Here is a 16274-nt window from a genome sequence, read left to right as displayed (position 1 = left end):
TCCTTTGCATTAGTATTGGAAAAACAGTTCAATCAGTAGCTTTAAGCTTCATGCGACCGAAGTTAAAGTGTTAGCGTATGTCGATGACATTGCAGTGTTTTGTTCCACTCGCGAGAGTATTGTTGAAGTCGGTTCCCACGCTTAATCTTTTTTGCAAAGTTAGCGGCAGCCCTGTTAACTGGGCCAAGTGCCTGAGATTTTGGCATAAAGAGTGGAGTTCTACTCCATGTTTGTTTGCCGACATGCAGTGGGTGACCATTCCCGTAAAATATTTGCAAGTGCCCCTAGAAAATTATCGCGACAGCGAACCCTATTGGCGCGGGCAGGCGGCTGAATTTCGCGAAAGAGTAGAAAAAAAAAAAGACGGAGGTATGATCTGTGTATTTTCGCACGGGCCACAGTTTGCAATTTATTTTTGTCCGCAAACTGTAGTACGTTCTACAAGTTTCACATTGTTCGCGACTAAACGTGCACCAATTGCACCGGGTATTGGTAGTGTTTATTTGGGACTCCATGTGGAAGCGATCGAGTGGTACCAATCATTTCCGGCGCGTACGAAGTGGGGGAAGGGGGGGCTTAGTTTGACGCATTTGATTTTCCGCCAGGTTGTTAATCGGTTTATGTATTTTCGGGACAAAGGTGACCCCTTTTTGCGCACCATTTGTCAAGTGAGAGTTGCAAGCAAGTTGCCTGAGTTGATTGTTTCCACGTCTTGAATTGTCGGGTGGCATTCATGGATATTTAAAGGAAGTGGCTTCGTCATGTAAATTTCTGTTATCTCGTTTTTCAGTTGAGTATTTGAGTAAAGTTCCTAGGAAAAGATTGTATAAGGCTGTGTGCGATACTGTGTTCCCTGTACCTCTATACAGAGCCTTATACTGTGCAAGCCCAGGGCAAGATGTCTTGAAGCGCGTTAGGAGTAAGGTGGTGCCCGCAGGCACCAAGACTTTCTTCTTTAAATTACATTCAGGTACACTGCCGGTCAAGACGTGGCGAAACGAGACGAGATTTTTCGTACCCTGGGGGGATCACTTTTTTTTAGACAAGAAGCCAGAGACGGTCGAACACGTGTTTCTTGAATACTGGGATGGAGTCTTTTTCTGGGACGTCTTTCAACGTACCCTGAAGGAGGACCTCCCCCTGGACGCGCATGGAATCTGTTTTCTTTCGGTTCAAAGCGAGGAAGGTCTTTCTGTTGACCTGGTTAAGCTGTTGGGCCTGCACAGTATTTATAAGTCCCGAATGTCTGTACACAACGCCTACAATAATGTGCGTGAGATCCTGGAATGTTTTCGTGCAAGTGTATCTTTGTTTGTTAAAGTCAACAGAGCTCGAAAGTGCGTGCCTGAGTGGCTTCCGAAAATTGAGGCACTTTTGTCCATGAAACATTTTTATCCCCCGAAACCAGTCACCTCAGACTGGTTTATTTTAGCCTTGGCCTTTTTCCTGTGTTTTGAGAAGCACGCGTGTCCATTTGACAATGTAAAAATCCGACAATAAAGAAAAAAAAAAGTGTCGGCGTGGCCCAGTCAGTAACGGGGCTGGCTCACAACCGAAAGGTCGTGGGTTCGAATCCCGCCTAAAATTCTTCCACTTTTTCTTTGAAGGGGTAGTACAACGATTTTAATGTTAAAAGAATTGGCAGTCTGCATTTTTCATATTGTTGATCCAAGTCCAAGTGACCAAAAACGCGCCACCCATTTCACTATTCCGATATTGCTATTCCGCTGCGTAATCGCAAAGCAAAAAACGAATTAATTGCCGATTGCAGCTGCGTGTGGCGGTTACGGGAACTAAAATGACGGCGTCTCTGGGGAAGTCAGTAAAACCTGTCCCCCTCCGCTGCTACGCTCGCCGTCAGCCCCGTGACGAACCGTCTTTTGTGTCGATCGCTCGCCGCGACCTCCGACGATTTTGTACATATTTCACCGCTACCTGTACGAATTGTACAGAATTGTAGGCACTACCGGAAAGAAGTAACGAAATAAGTCTCTCGTTATTTGCAATTAAGAGTTATGTGTTACCGGCCCGGCGTTACCTCAAAATTAAAATCACACCTTGCAGGTGCACGTTGCTTTGGCATGTTACTTTGGCACTACTTCTTTTTTCTTTTTTCTGAGAAGGGGGAGCATATGATAATGCATTTGCAACCACCTCCATAGCGCGTTCACAACCTTCAATTGTTGTTGTTTGGTCCCTCATGGAGGCACGTTTTATTCTGCACTTGAAGGAGGCTCTGAAGGTCGGAAATGTATTGTTAACCTTGAGCGAGAGTCGAGGTGTTACAAGACTTGGGCCTCAAAACGTCCTAACGCCGAGCAGCGTGGTCAAGAAAATGGTGCACACAACGTTGCCTGAAACTTACTTCGCGATGCTTCCTTCGTTATAAACGTACACCGAAAACTTTTGTCAGCCGTTTCAGATTGTCAGGGCTTGAGAACTTTGAACTTTGAACTTTGAACTTTTTTTCAACAACATTATGCCGAGGACACCGGACAAAAAGCTAACAGAAGCTAGCTTGACTGGGTCCGGTGCCCTTGCATGTAGAGGGAACACAATCATATTTAAACAATCCTAAATATTTCTACAATATTCAAATCAAACAATTTAAAATGTTCCAATAAAAATTTTAAAATCACCGACATTAGAGAACATTTTTTTTCTTAATTTAACAACACAAAAAAGTACGCAATGTTTTCTTAGTCATACAATGAATATCGATGCGGTTCATTACGATGTTATTAAGCAATGTAGGTAGATTATGAGCAAGAGACTGCAGTGCATAATTTGTACGGAAATGGGGAACCTTCCAGAATTCTCTACGACGAACATCGAAGACTGATTCACGCTCAGTCAGGTTTGCTAGCTCTGACAAAAAAGCAATAAACTCCAAAGTTGAAAAGGCGTAAGAAAATAGCGAACGATAGTCATAAATACAAGAAACTTTCGTAGCTCAAATATAATGGTGTCGTACGGAACATTAGCTATGAAACGAATATTTTTTTTCTGAAGAGTTATTAGTTTGTTGACGTTACTTTTGGTCGTTGTGCCCCAAACTAAATGGCAGTAGTTGATTTGTGAGCCGAACAGAGCATGATAAATTTGAATCTTAACTTTTGTTTGCAAAAGAGAGCGACAGTGACCGATGATGCCAGCTACCTTTGCCAGTTTGTGAGTTAGAAATTCTATATGATGATCCCATTGCATAAACTCTGAAAAAAATATGCCTAGCGTTTTATGATGACTTACTATTTCAATTTCCTTGTTTCCAATCTTAAGAGCATAACTAGCATCAAATTGTTTATTTACAGGTCTAAAAACAATCGCTTTTGTTTTGGTAGTATTTATTTCGAGGCCATTTTTTTCTGAACATAAGAGAACCTTTTCTAAGATAACATTACCTTTAATAATCAGTTCATCGATATTCGTCGCAGAAATAAAAATACTAGAATCATCTGCATACATTATAAAACGTGAGTGTTGACAAATGTTGACGATGTCATTTATGTACACATTGAACAGAAGTGGGCCAAGTATGCTACCCTGCGGAACATCAGACTTCAATAGTTGCAAACATGAGGTATAACAATTTATTGAGACACACTGTTTGCGATGTTGTAGATATGACTGAATGAGTGCCAAAGACGTGCCCCGTACACCATAACAGGAAAGTTTATCAAGAAGCGTTGCATGGTTAAGAGAGTCGAAAGCTTTGCTAAAGTCAATAAAAAGTCCCAGTGTCATCTGTCGTTGCTCTATATTTTTTATTATTAGTTCCTTCTGCGTTAACAAGGCGCATTCCGTAGACTTTCCCTTACGGAAGCCAAACTGGAAGTCAGTCAGCACTGAATGTTTATCAAAAAAGTTATCTAAACGACGCAAAATAATTTTTTCTAGCCCTTTGGAAAATATGGGTAAAACAGATATTGGCCTATAATTTGTAATTACATTTTTATCGCCTCCCTTATGTAAAACGGAAACTTTCGCGAATTTCATGTTATCTGGGAACTCGCCAGTTGACAAGGCCAAGTTAAATATATATACTAACATTGGGGCAATTATATCAATCACAAATTTGACGGGCTTTATTTGTATGTCATCAATGTCGTGACTTCTGCTATTATTAAGTTTCATAAATACATTAAACACTTCTGACTCGTCAGTAGGGGCCAGGAAAACAGATTCGTCTACTCGACTCGAGATAGACGAGGAAGCACACGCATTGTGAGTGCGGGTAGGTAAGTTTGTAAAATGGCGATTAAAATAATCAGAGAGCGGTATTCCCGATACGTTTTCACCAGATATCGAAAGCGTATCTATTGATTGTTTTTTATTGTTACGTTGAAGTTCTGTGTTTATGGACTGCCATACAATGGCGGGGCTCTTTTTGTGCGCGGCATGAAAGAGACGTTTGTGATAATCTAACTTTGCCTTTTTTAGTGTAGATGTAAGTTGATTGCGATATGTCTTGAACGCAGTATTATCATCGTTATCTCTTGACGAGAGGTAGGTCTGATACAATCGATTTTTTTTCCGTATCACTGCTAAAATAACCGGGGTAACCCATGGTTTTCTTATTCGCTTTTTAGTCGTGACAGTCTTGTATGGAAAAGATGCGACGTAAATTGACGTGAATGTACTTACGAACTCATCATACGCGCTGTTCACGCACTTTCTGAAGAATACAGGGCTCCAGTTAGTTTCCATGACTGTGCTTCGAAAACACCGCAGTTGGCGGTCTGTAACAGGTTGAAAGGTAAAATGTTTACTAGCGCCGCTGGATAATTGGTGAGTTTTAAAACATAAAAATATAGGTAAATGATCGCTTAGATCACTACTTATCGTACCTGCGCTGGCAACAACAGTGTTTATATTTGTAATAAAAACATCAATAGCAGTTGATGTAGAATCGGTAATTCTAGTAGGAGACGAAATGACATTGTAAAACCCGCTATACTGAGAGTGTCCTTAAGTCGCGACGAAACAGGCGAGTTCTCCAAAATATTATCACCACCAAGAACAAGCAAATAGTTATTAGCACTAACAAAATTCCGGTTTAAGAAAAAATGATTGTAGCCAGATAAGATAAGAACATCGTCTTCGCTTTGGTACCATGTTTCGGAAAGCATTATTATTTTAAACATAAAACAAAACTGGTGTAAAAGTGTAATAAAACTATCCGTTTTACATTTCACGGAACGTATATTTAAATGCAAGATAGAGGTCATGCCATCTATTTCTGCGCGCTGCTTTACTTCATCGGGCAACAAATTTTCTTGGTAATCTGTCATGTGGTTAGGTTCGTTTGCGTCCCTCCGACAGCGCCCGAAACAACGTTTCTATCTTCGCTTCCGAAACGGCGTGACGAAGGGAGTGGACCAAAAAACTGCCTGAAAATACTGCCCTCTGGCCAGACAGACACGCTGTTTACGGCCTCAAATGCATCTTTATCAACAAGAACGTGAAAAGATGCGTAGTATGGGAGCGAGGTTAAGCCTGTGGAGCGAGGTTAAGAGTCGAAGGATTGGTTCATAAACACTTATTACTTGGTGTCTGGAAGCACCGAATCGTGAAACGTCAATTTGCTTGCTCGCGGAAGTCCTGACAAGAAAATATTATGAGTAGCATAATCTTATACGTTACAGGAAACGAGTTACGAAAGTAGTTTCATCGTTTCTGCTTTCAAAATATGACGGGCACTGTACGTTACTAATCTAAGTTTTTTTTTTTTTTTTTTTTTTAATTTGTTTCGCGGGAAGTTCCGCGTGGGGGGGGGGGGGGGGGGGGGGGGGGCAGAGATAAAGGTAAAGTAAAGCGTTACCGGCAAGGAAAGATAAGAGACAAACAATTTGAGGAGGAACTGGTTTTAAGTGGAAATAGAGCGGCGAAATGAGAAGAGATAACATGCTGACAAAGATCTATGAGTGACTGGAGTTTCCTTGATTTCTCGCCCTCACGCAGATATAAAGCAGGTTTCGAACTTGTACTTTGTATCCCCGTCGTAAGTAAAAATACCTTATTACGAATATTTCCTCATAATTTAGGAGGATACATTTGGACAGGGAGAAGGCACCTTTTATGATTTTTCGCAGAGAAGGTATCCTTTATGATTTTTAACATTTTATTCATTTTTGCTGAACTAATGGGAGATGACAGTCATCGGCGTTACTTGGCCCGTCTGTTGTGATTTTTTCCCAAATCCACTTCGCAAATCCAAATCCTTTCATCATACCCTGTAAAGGCAGAAGCAGCTAATTTTCGCAACGACTTTCCTGAATGAGGTGTGCGCAAAAAAAAAAAAATATATATATATATATATATATTGGCGCAATCATAGCAAAGGCAAGAAAGAAAAACAACACTAACCTTGCTGGGCGCTATACAAAAAATATAACCGGTTTTCTCGAACAGCGGATATATACTCATCATTGTGAAATCCCGATACCAGAAAGTCAAGGGAATAGCTACCAACAGAAACAACGGCAACAAAACGTCTCGAATTCACGTTCGACATTTAAAAATTAAGGTCGACGTGTTCGATGTAGAACGTAGGGATTCAGCTGTTGATCCGCCAGAAAAGACCGATCTCTCTAAGCGTTCCACGCATGCGTGACGTTACCATAACTGTAGCTCATAGCGTGACGTCACAATAACTGTAGCTCATAGCGTGACGTCACCATAACTGTAGCTCAAAGCGTGACGTCACCATAACTGTAGCTCATAGCGTGACGTCGCCATAACTGTAGCTCATAGCGTGACGTCACCATAACTGTAGCTCATAGCGTGACGTCACCATAACTGTAGCTCATAGCGTGACGTCACCATAACTGTAGATCCTCAGCGTGGTCCTGGCTTCGTCAAATATTTTGACTTTTGCCAATTTCAGAAATCTTTGATTTAATGGATGAAATACGGTCCATCCATCTTCATATTTTCATTTATATTTCGCCTTTGGTTAACCCGATGATTAGCCACGTGTTTACTTTTGATTATCTGGTCACATGATGGCCTGACGGTAAATAAAAATAATTCTTCAGAATTATTTTTGCTTGAATGTTTGCATTAAATCATCATTGTCTAACATGCCTGATTTAAATCATTTTGATTATTATTCTCCAACCTACAAAAAGGCTTGCAGGCATCGCTTTTCATATTCTATTTTCTTGTTATTATTATTGTTTTAGTTTTGTTGAATCGAACTGCATCATTACACTTTTTTTTTTTGTTTACAGCGGTGTAATAACATGTGCGTCCCACAACCAACTGACCTTGCGCAAGCTGGCCGAATTCTTCCTAAAAATTTGACTGCGTTTATATTTTAAAATATCAATTACCCGTCTTTATTGTTTTTGCTATTTGTTCTCGAAGCACAAAAGGGTGTCTGTCTCGATGGCTTTGTGTGCGACTCGAGCCCTCTATCGGCGAGCGTTGTTTCGTTTGGTTCTTTCTCCCGATTCGGATATGGCGATGTCGGATAGGGTCTGGCAGACCGAGCTCCTAAAAGTCGGGCAGACAAGCTGTCCGACCTTTAGGAGATCGGAAAAAAAAAAATTGTGCCGGCGAGTTGCCGGCACACGCCTGAAAGGCGACACGCGAACGGCGCACACCCGCCAACCTTTGGCCACGCGAATGCCCTTGCCGAAGACACGGTGAAATATTTTACCGGGAAATGTTACACGAATATGTTACATGACCGCCCGAAATGAATTCCTCGCGGCGGAGTGTTAAGCGAGCAAGACGACGGGATGGCGCCACTGAGTAGGGCCCTAATAACTATGTTTAGCAGACGAATTTTCAATTTCACCGAAGCGCAAACTTCCTCAATACGTTTCGTAACGACAATGCCTCGAGGAATTATATTACCAGATATAAATTCACAAATACGTTTCACACCGCAGCGCGGTAGCAAAATTAGTATTTATATTGGAATTTAATTTTGGGACGCTTAAAAGGGAAAGCTATAAAAATTGTTTTTTTTTTGTCTTTTTTTTTTTAATTTGAGGCTTGTATAAAAATAATGAACGCAAAATTGAAAGATGTAATTCCGCGAAGCAGAATTTTTATGCTGCTTCGCGGAATTTTTATCCTGCTGAGGATAGGGACCAAAACGTTGTTATAGGAAATGCATGGGCTCTTCTACTGTGATAATGCAATATTCGAAAAGAGGTGTTAATCTTTATCATATATTCCTCCAATCATCCGTGATTAACACACGGTAAGTTATATGTTACATGGCGCTGAATCAAATATAATTAGGTTAAAAGTGCTTCCGCAAATGGAAAGTCCAGTCAAAACGAGCTAAAATAAAAAAAGAATACTCGCATTGTTAATATTCATTTGAAAACCGATGGTAGGTGAAAATAACCCGCAATAGCGAGATATGCTCCAACAAAAAGAAATATACAAAATAATTAAGTCTCAATCGTTATTATCTGTGGTCGAGAACGTACGCAAGAGTATTCATAATTTAATTTACCTAACTGAGCTTGTAACAACATAGCACAGAATCGAATGCAAGGTGATTTGTATGGTATTCCCTTTTCAAAAGTCCGTCAAGCAACATTGACGGTAGCTATCAATCTAGGTGACGCAAGCTACCGCCCGTTACAAAGGGCCAATATCATCCTTCCATCCATCCATAGACACGAAGCGGACATGTGACTGGATTCGAGTTCACTCCGAACGCTGACGCAGCCCTATAAGTGCGTGCTCAAACGATGGCGAAATTTCGAACTGATGCATTGATTATGTGCGGCCGCCGTTTGTTGATCATGTGCCATGAGCACGCATTAAACACGAGCGCTCCGTCAGCATTTGGGGTGCACTTAGGGTGCCCCAATGTCCTTCTGTTTAGGGTGATGCCACCCTTTGTAGTACCCGATGCCGACAACACGCGCTCACGGAGAAAATACAAAGAAATCGACGAAAACAAAATGTCGCAATAGCACAGTCAGCGCCACAAACGCGTGCAGCGACACGCTCTTTCACGCGCTTCCAAACAAAAAGTAAAAATAAAAGTGTGAGACAAAATGGCCAGATGTCTCCACCCTAAGCAAGGCGCACATGAAGGCACCCTAGGTGCACTTTGATCGAAACGCATTCCGCATGGGTGCTGCGTTAGTGCTTGGCGCGAGCTCGGCGCGAGCACCATACCTCACCCTTTCTCTCATTTTTTCTTTGCGGTTCTGAATCGCGGGGGGTCCTTCTGGGCTCAGTCATGTTGTTGCCAGATGAAAGAAATGTTCGTTGTCCCTTGTCCGGAGTTTGTTTTATTCTTTCTGTTGCCAATCATGGGCTTCACGTCGGAAACGATGAGATCAACTAATGACGGCTGCGCATAATCTTCATTTCACAAGTGCCGAAAGGTTTTATTGGTGCTGGTGCAGATATTAGGCACGCACTTCTGAAAAGGGTCTATCGAGCATTGTTCAACACACTTTAATTTATAAAGAAGCGGGGAGTGGGAGATGAGTTCATTAACGAAACATATCGTTCGACAGAACTATCGGAAGCAGAAATTGTTATTAACGTTTGCTACTTCTACTTGTTAGAGTTTTTATAGAGCCAACGGCTGTTCCTTAGAAAAAGAGCTGGCGTTCATATAGACCTCATTTCAAAGTATTGGCCCAGAAATAGCATTTCCATTCGGGTCTTCATGCACCCTTCTCGGAGCTTATGAACACGAGAAGGGTTCATGAATTCTCTCAGGGTGAATGTTTCGTAGAATCCCTTTCAAGGTTCGACGAACGCTGAACCCTTCTCAGGCTTCAGGGTTCATTCACCGCAAGCTCATTTGACCTTAACGGTTTGCGAATACAACTATCAAAATGTGAAATTACGTTCCCTCTCTCTTTTCTTCGCATTCATTCTCAGAAAAATACAATAGAAAAAACGCCACACATTACGTCAGCCACTGTTGTTGCAAAAAAACGGGACATCTGTGTGAAAATATCTTTCCTCGGCTGCAAGACATTGACTTCCAAAGCTAAAGAGAAATGCTTCCTTTTGCACTTGAAATTCTGCAAACAAATGTGCCGGGCAAAAAAAAAATGTACCTTTTAATAGCCAAATTTAATTATGCATTATTGAACGCTTATTCGCCTCCCGAATGTAACTCTAGCGGTCCGAAGCAGGTGCCAATGTTTCAGAACAAGCCGTTATCTCGTTTAAAAGTTATAAGGGATTTTCTAAAATTTTAAATGTGAAAATGGCATCCCATTTTCGCTCGTTTTCGGTAACTAGTGCTATTTGGTTTCATCTAGGTGAATGCTCTGTCAGCTGCCACTTTACCATTAAAAAAGCAAGGAAATCACAACTTTTGAATGAAAAAAAAAACGGCTTGTTTTGAAACTTTGGCACTTAGTTCGTACCGCTATCACTACATTCAAGTGCAAAATGCGCGTTCGATGATGCGTAATTATTTTTGCGAACAAAGAAAAAAAATATATGTAGCGCTACACATGGCTCAAAAACAAAAAGAATGTTCTGCACTTTCTTTTTATTCTTTTTTTTTTTAGCAGTTGTCAACAACTTTAGTGCAGTCGATGTGCTTCCAAACATAATCAATTTAGAAAAAAAATAAACAATGTCTTTTCTTTGGCTACTGCCTAAGGAGATGAAATGCGATAGCATTCAGGAGATCCTTTGCACCTCTTCAGACGTCTGTCGAGGCAATACCACGTATACTCTTTTTCCACAAGGGCGCAGCCATTTTGGAAGTCGTCACTTCTGGTATGCATTAAATCATCGTTTATATCTCTCCACGCCGCTACAAGGTGTTCGCGAAAAAAGCGTGGTTGTCACACAGCCTTGTTTTGCCTCACTTATAATTTTTCGCATATTCCAGGTTGAAATGCTTTATTATTATTTTTTTCGTTCCGGATACCAGATACGGAACCCACGTGACTCAAAATAACAGACAAAAAAAGAAACGTCCATACTTGTTTTTACCCTAAGAAAAAGCACGTTTGGCGTATTGTTCATACGCAGCGCGAATATAGTTCTTAGAAGATTAGGTTGCTGAAAGAAGAAGCAATGCTCTTAGCGTTTGATACCGTGTACGTCTTGACTAGATAACATATATCTAATCTAAAATTCCCTTACATATTTTAATCCTCTACATAAAGAAGGAAATTAGATATGCTCGCCGAGTTTTCTTTTTTAACATCACCTATAACAGCCAAACTACCCAGAACATAATTTGCGGCTCTAAATTCGTTTTCTTTTCGCCGGAAAAAAGCCGTTCAAAAGCTGGCGGGTTTCAGCCGCGCACACTTTCCTTTTCTTGGTCACTTGGCGTTTGTGTAAAAAATATATTCAAAGTTCAAAGGAGCAACATTTAACATCAAAATTAGAAAAGAATATGAGCCCCATTGTCGTGGCCTCCAAGAAACTGCAAATAGGTCGAGAAAAAAAGTTGCTCAGGTCACAGGAAGTACGTACATGTGCACCTCGTTAACAATATAACGCCGTACCGCGGGCTGAACGACGCGATGGCTGTGCATGACGTACAAACATTGCGACGGACGTAAGGCCGGTACTTAGGAAGTGTCGTTTGTGGTGCCGGCTAATCGATCATCAAGCGCAGATCATCGAAGGGAAGGAATATACACTCTCAGAAAAAGGGTGTATTTTTACACCCTTTAACCCATATAATTCACCCCAAAACTCCAGTTCCAGGTACAGCGCACAGACGTTGAACCGACGGTACTAATTTTAAATACAGGGTGTCTGTCACAAAAGAACATTTACACGGTCTTTTTTACCGCAAAAATTAACTAGGCATTGCCGAGCGCTCATTCTCCGCCCAAAGGTAGCGCTAGAGGTCACAACCAGATGCCAAAGTTTCAGCCCGATCCGATAACTTAATCAAAAGTTATGAGTGATTTTCTGAAAATTTCAATGGGAACTGGCGGCCGACGGAGTTTTCAAACACATGGGGCTCTATGGCACCAGAAACCGAAAACGGGCAAAAATGGGCTCCATTTTCCCATTGAAAATTTCAGAAAATCACTTATAACTTTTGATTAAGTTATCGAACCGGGCTGAAACTTTGGCATCTGGTTGTGACCTCTAGCGCAACCTTTGGGCGGAGAATGAGCGCTCGGCAATGCCTAGTTTATTTTTGCGGTAAAAAAGACCGTGTAAATTTTCTTTTGTGACACCCTGTAGAGGCTTGATAGCCGTGCGGTACAACTTATTAAAATAGCTAATGTACGTGTTACAGGGTACAAAAACATAATCTGGGTTGTTTTTTTTTTTTTTTTTTTTTGGCCCTACTGCAAAACTTGTCTTTTTCTTTTCTGTAGTCTTTGGTACATACCTCAGCAGTTTATTAATTTATATCGCGTCGTTATCAAGCCCCTTATAAAGGTTGAAGCTGTCTGTTCGATGTCAGTGTGCTGTACGTCGAATTGAAGTTTTGGGGTGCATTATATGGGTTAAAAGGGTGTAATACTTCACCCTCCTTTCTGAGAATGAAAAACGAAACAATCGCACGACAAACGGTGCACGCAACCTCGTCCTCTGCTTCACATGCCGGAGAAGCCACGTGACTTCCGGCCATGAGCTTCCGTGCTCGTGATTCAGTTTTGGTTTCGAGAAGTTGAGTTTCTTTTTCCGTTTTTAAAAAAATATACGCGACTCTGCGGCAAAGTATTGATTGGGGAGTTTCCTGACACTATATTAAACCGCCTGGCAAAAAAAAAAAAAAATTAAAGAAATTGTTGTGTGGGGTGCCAGTGTTTATTTAAGCCTCTCTTTGTCCTTGTGCGGCGCTCCCGAAAAGCAACAAGCGCAACCCCCTCCCCCAACCCCAACCCCCATCCCCGCCCCACCCCACCCCCGCACACGGTTTGCGACGAGGGTGAGGATCTGGACCGCCTTCCCCTGATTGGCTGCTGCGGAAATCCGGCGCTTTCCGGCTTCATCCGTGTGCGGGTAGTCTCCGGAAGCAGGAAAACGTAACCGTTGACGTCACAGGCGACGTCACTTTCATTACCCGAGTGGTCATAGCTAACTTTCTCCAAAATATGTTTCTCTCAGAAATTCACGTCATGTTATGCTCAGAGATACGGCATAGCCATATTTATTCTAAGGTATTTTGATGTGTTCTTCTTTTATTTCCCGTTGTATGCGTTTTATTTTGCTTATGTTGTTTTGGGTTTTTGTTCAAGTGATTTTCTTTTTTTTTTTCATTTTGTTGCATATACCTTCTGTCGTAACCTCGCCGATAGGAGACTTTAAGGTTAAATTGAATAAAATAACAACTCCCTTGTTTACTTGATCACTACTTCTGCGAAAAATGGCTGAAAGAGCGAATACGTTGCACTAAGGTTTGAAACGGGGGTGAGGGTCGTCCCCTTCCTTCTCTTTCCACGCCAAATGTCAAGTGTAAAAAATGGAAGAATGAGAGAGATATCATCACGAAAGAACTACGGTGGTTGCACTTGCGACCTCTTCGCTTCAAGTCGCAGATTTCCGAGCAGCCAACCGTGAGTTTCCCTCATCTTACGTAAAAATGATTTCTATCCCGTTTTAAGAAGTCCGCTTTGTTCAAAGAAAAAACATAGATGGAAACTTGTTTATACGCTGTTATTGCTGCTCGTTTAGTATTGGAGAATAAAATTGCAAGCAGCATGACGTATATTTAACCTTGCAGAATATCGTCTCTTTTATATACATCTTTAATGAAAGTCGACGTTCAAGGATTCGCATTACCAATTCTTGCATTGCTAAGGCTGCTCACTTATAATATTTGGCTCATATCGTAGTGAACTATATTAGCGTCGATCTCAGATAAAGGGTTAGGTTTTTGATCGCAGAAAAAGTTTAAGTTAACAACGTCGCTTGAAAACAACTTCTCAACACTTTCGCCGGGTGGACACGGCTTCATCAGTGGTTTGACGATAGCTAATTACGGCAAACAGCATAAAATACCCTACGCCAGACGTTTGGATGGCAGTCTTTAAACGCTGAAGTAATATCAGGAAATAACTATCTCGGGCATAGGCTATTTCTAGACATATTCCTGCAAACGTACGTGAAAAGTGTAAAACTGTATCACTGCATCTTTTCTATAATTACACCGGCTTGTACAATAACCCACGATATGCTTCCTCCCCACTTTACGTCCAGAATACGAGACCGCTGAAAAGTTAAAAGTATCTTTGTAGCAGAACGGTGGGATTTAAACTCTTTTTTGTTCTGTTCCAATAAGCGAGTGGAAAGCTACCAAATGAGATTTTGTTCATGACCTCTACAGCACTGTTTTCGATCATCTGCTCAGTGTTCACATTTAAATATATGTTTGTTTTATGTTTATGTTTTTCCCTTTTATATAAGCGTTATAGCCTGCAATCAATCTTTGATAGCCTGATAGCCTGCAATCAATCTTTGATAGCCTGATAGCCTGCAATCAATCTTCGAACGCCCATAGACGTAACGATCTGGAAACTTATCGGGAATCGGTGTGGGTTGAAATTCCTTCTGCAGACGGATTCAACCTTCTGATTAGAACATATTATTTTCCTCCCGCTTCAGATGCTGCGCTTTTCATAGACCACTTCAATTTCCTTGAAGACAACATAGATACGACTAAATATTGAGTAAACATTTACGGAGATTTTAATCTTCCAAAAGTTGATTGGCTTTCTGGCATTATTAACAGTGAAAATGTACGCGTCTAAAAGCAACTTGTTTTTTCAGCTATTTAAATTTTAATGATTTTACACAAGAGAACATGTTTGTGAATTGCTCCGGAAACATTCTTGATTTAGTTCTATGATCTATCTAACTTTTGTGTTTCGAATGTGACTTGTGTAAATGATCCCCTGGTAACTGCTGATGCTTACCACCCTCCGATTGAAGTTTTGTTTTCAATGTCTTTAAAGGTCATATCACCTTGCTGCGTCCTGAGATATGCATATAGTCTCGGTGATTATTTTGGTTTATTTAAATATTTCACGAAGTACGACTGGAATAGCATGTTACAAGGCTCAGATGTTGGTTCTATAGTGGACGGTCTCACATTGGTAGTTAGTGATGCAATGGATATGTTCATTCCTAAGTACCTTCAACGTCCCGAGAAGAGTCCCAAAGGTTCTCTAAGGATTTACAACATTACTTGAAGTTAAAATTACATTATCATAGATTGTATAAAAAGACAAAACTAAACGTGTGGTAGGAAAAATACAGCATACGTCGTAAACTAACAAAGCAATTCCTCGCTAATGACCAGTATCTGTACCGTAAGCAGGTGGAGCTTAGCTTAAACAAGCGACCCGAAGAATTCTGGCGCTTTGTGAAGAAGCGTACCAGGAAGGAGTCAAACTGTATAACGCTACATAATGAGTCTGGTATTGATACGTCACCTAAGTCTGTCTTTGAGCTGTTTTCAGAACACTTTAAGTCATGTTTTTCTAATCTCAACACTACTTCTTCTGTGACATGGAATTCTGATGACTATTTACCTTTAACGAGTATTACGGTTGATAAGGTGGTTTCGGCTATCGGTAAACTAAATTCTAAGCTATCGACAGGTTCCGATGGTATTCCAAACTTTATTGTGAAGGGCTGTTGTGAAGTGTTTGCTCCTCTTCTCGAAAAGGTGATTAACATATCGCTCCAGAAGGGTGTCTTTCCAAACACCTGGAAATGCTCAATTGTTTTGCCAATTTTCAAATCTGGTAATTGTGGCGACATCACTAATTATCGTCCTAAATCTCTTTTAAATGCATTCTCAAAAGTGTTCGAGAAGGTGATGTACAGCCGTTTGTATAAATATTTTAAAAGGAAGATTGTTCCCGTTCAGCATGTTTTTTTTTAGCAGGAAGATCCGTGGAAACAAACTTATGCACATTTCTTAATAATTCTATGCGAATTGTCAAGAATCGGGGACAGGTAGATGCAGTATATCTGGATATGTCGAAAACCTTTGACAAGGTTAATCATTAATTGTTATTGCTGAAACTCAAGAACTACGGGCTTGGCCCTGAGTACATTACCTGGTTCAGGAGTTATTTACATGAAAGACAAAACTGTGTTAGAGTTTCTGGCCACCTGTCGCGTCCTTTCATATCTATTTCGGGTGTACCTCAGGGCTCCAATCTTGGTCCTTTGTTGTTTAACATTTTTGTAAATGATCTCATATCCTCCGTGAAGCACTCGAAGGTGCTCATTTTTGCAGACGATGTTAAACTGTTTCGGCAGGTGGACTGTATCGCCGACTGTACTTTGCTGCAAGAGGATGTCTCGTCAGTACAGAAATGGTGCAT

Source organism: Ixodes scapularis, unplaced genomic scaffold, assembly GCF_016920785.2.
Source record: "Ixodes scapularis isolate PalLabHiFi unplaced genomic scaffold, ASM1692078v2 PGA_scaffold8__174_contigs__length_109621045, whole genome shotgun sequence".
NCBI classification, from domain to species: domain Eukaryota; kingdom Metazoa; phylum Arthropoda; class Arachnida; order Ixodida; family Ixodidae; genus Ixodes; species Ixodes scapularis.
The sequence above is the reverse complement of the archived record's forward strand: the minus strand, read 5'-3'. Positions refer to the sequence as shown.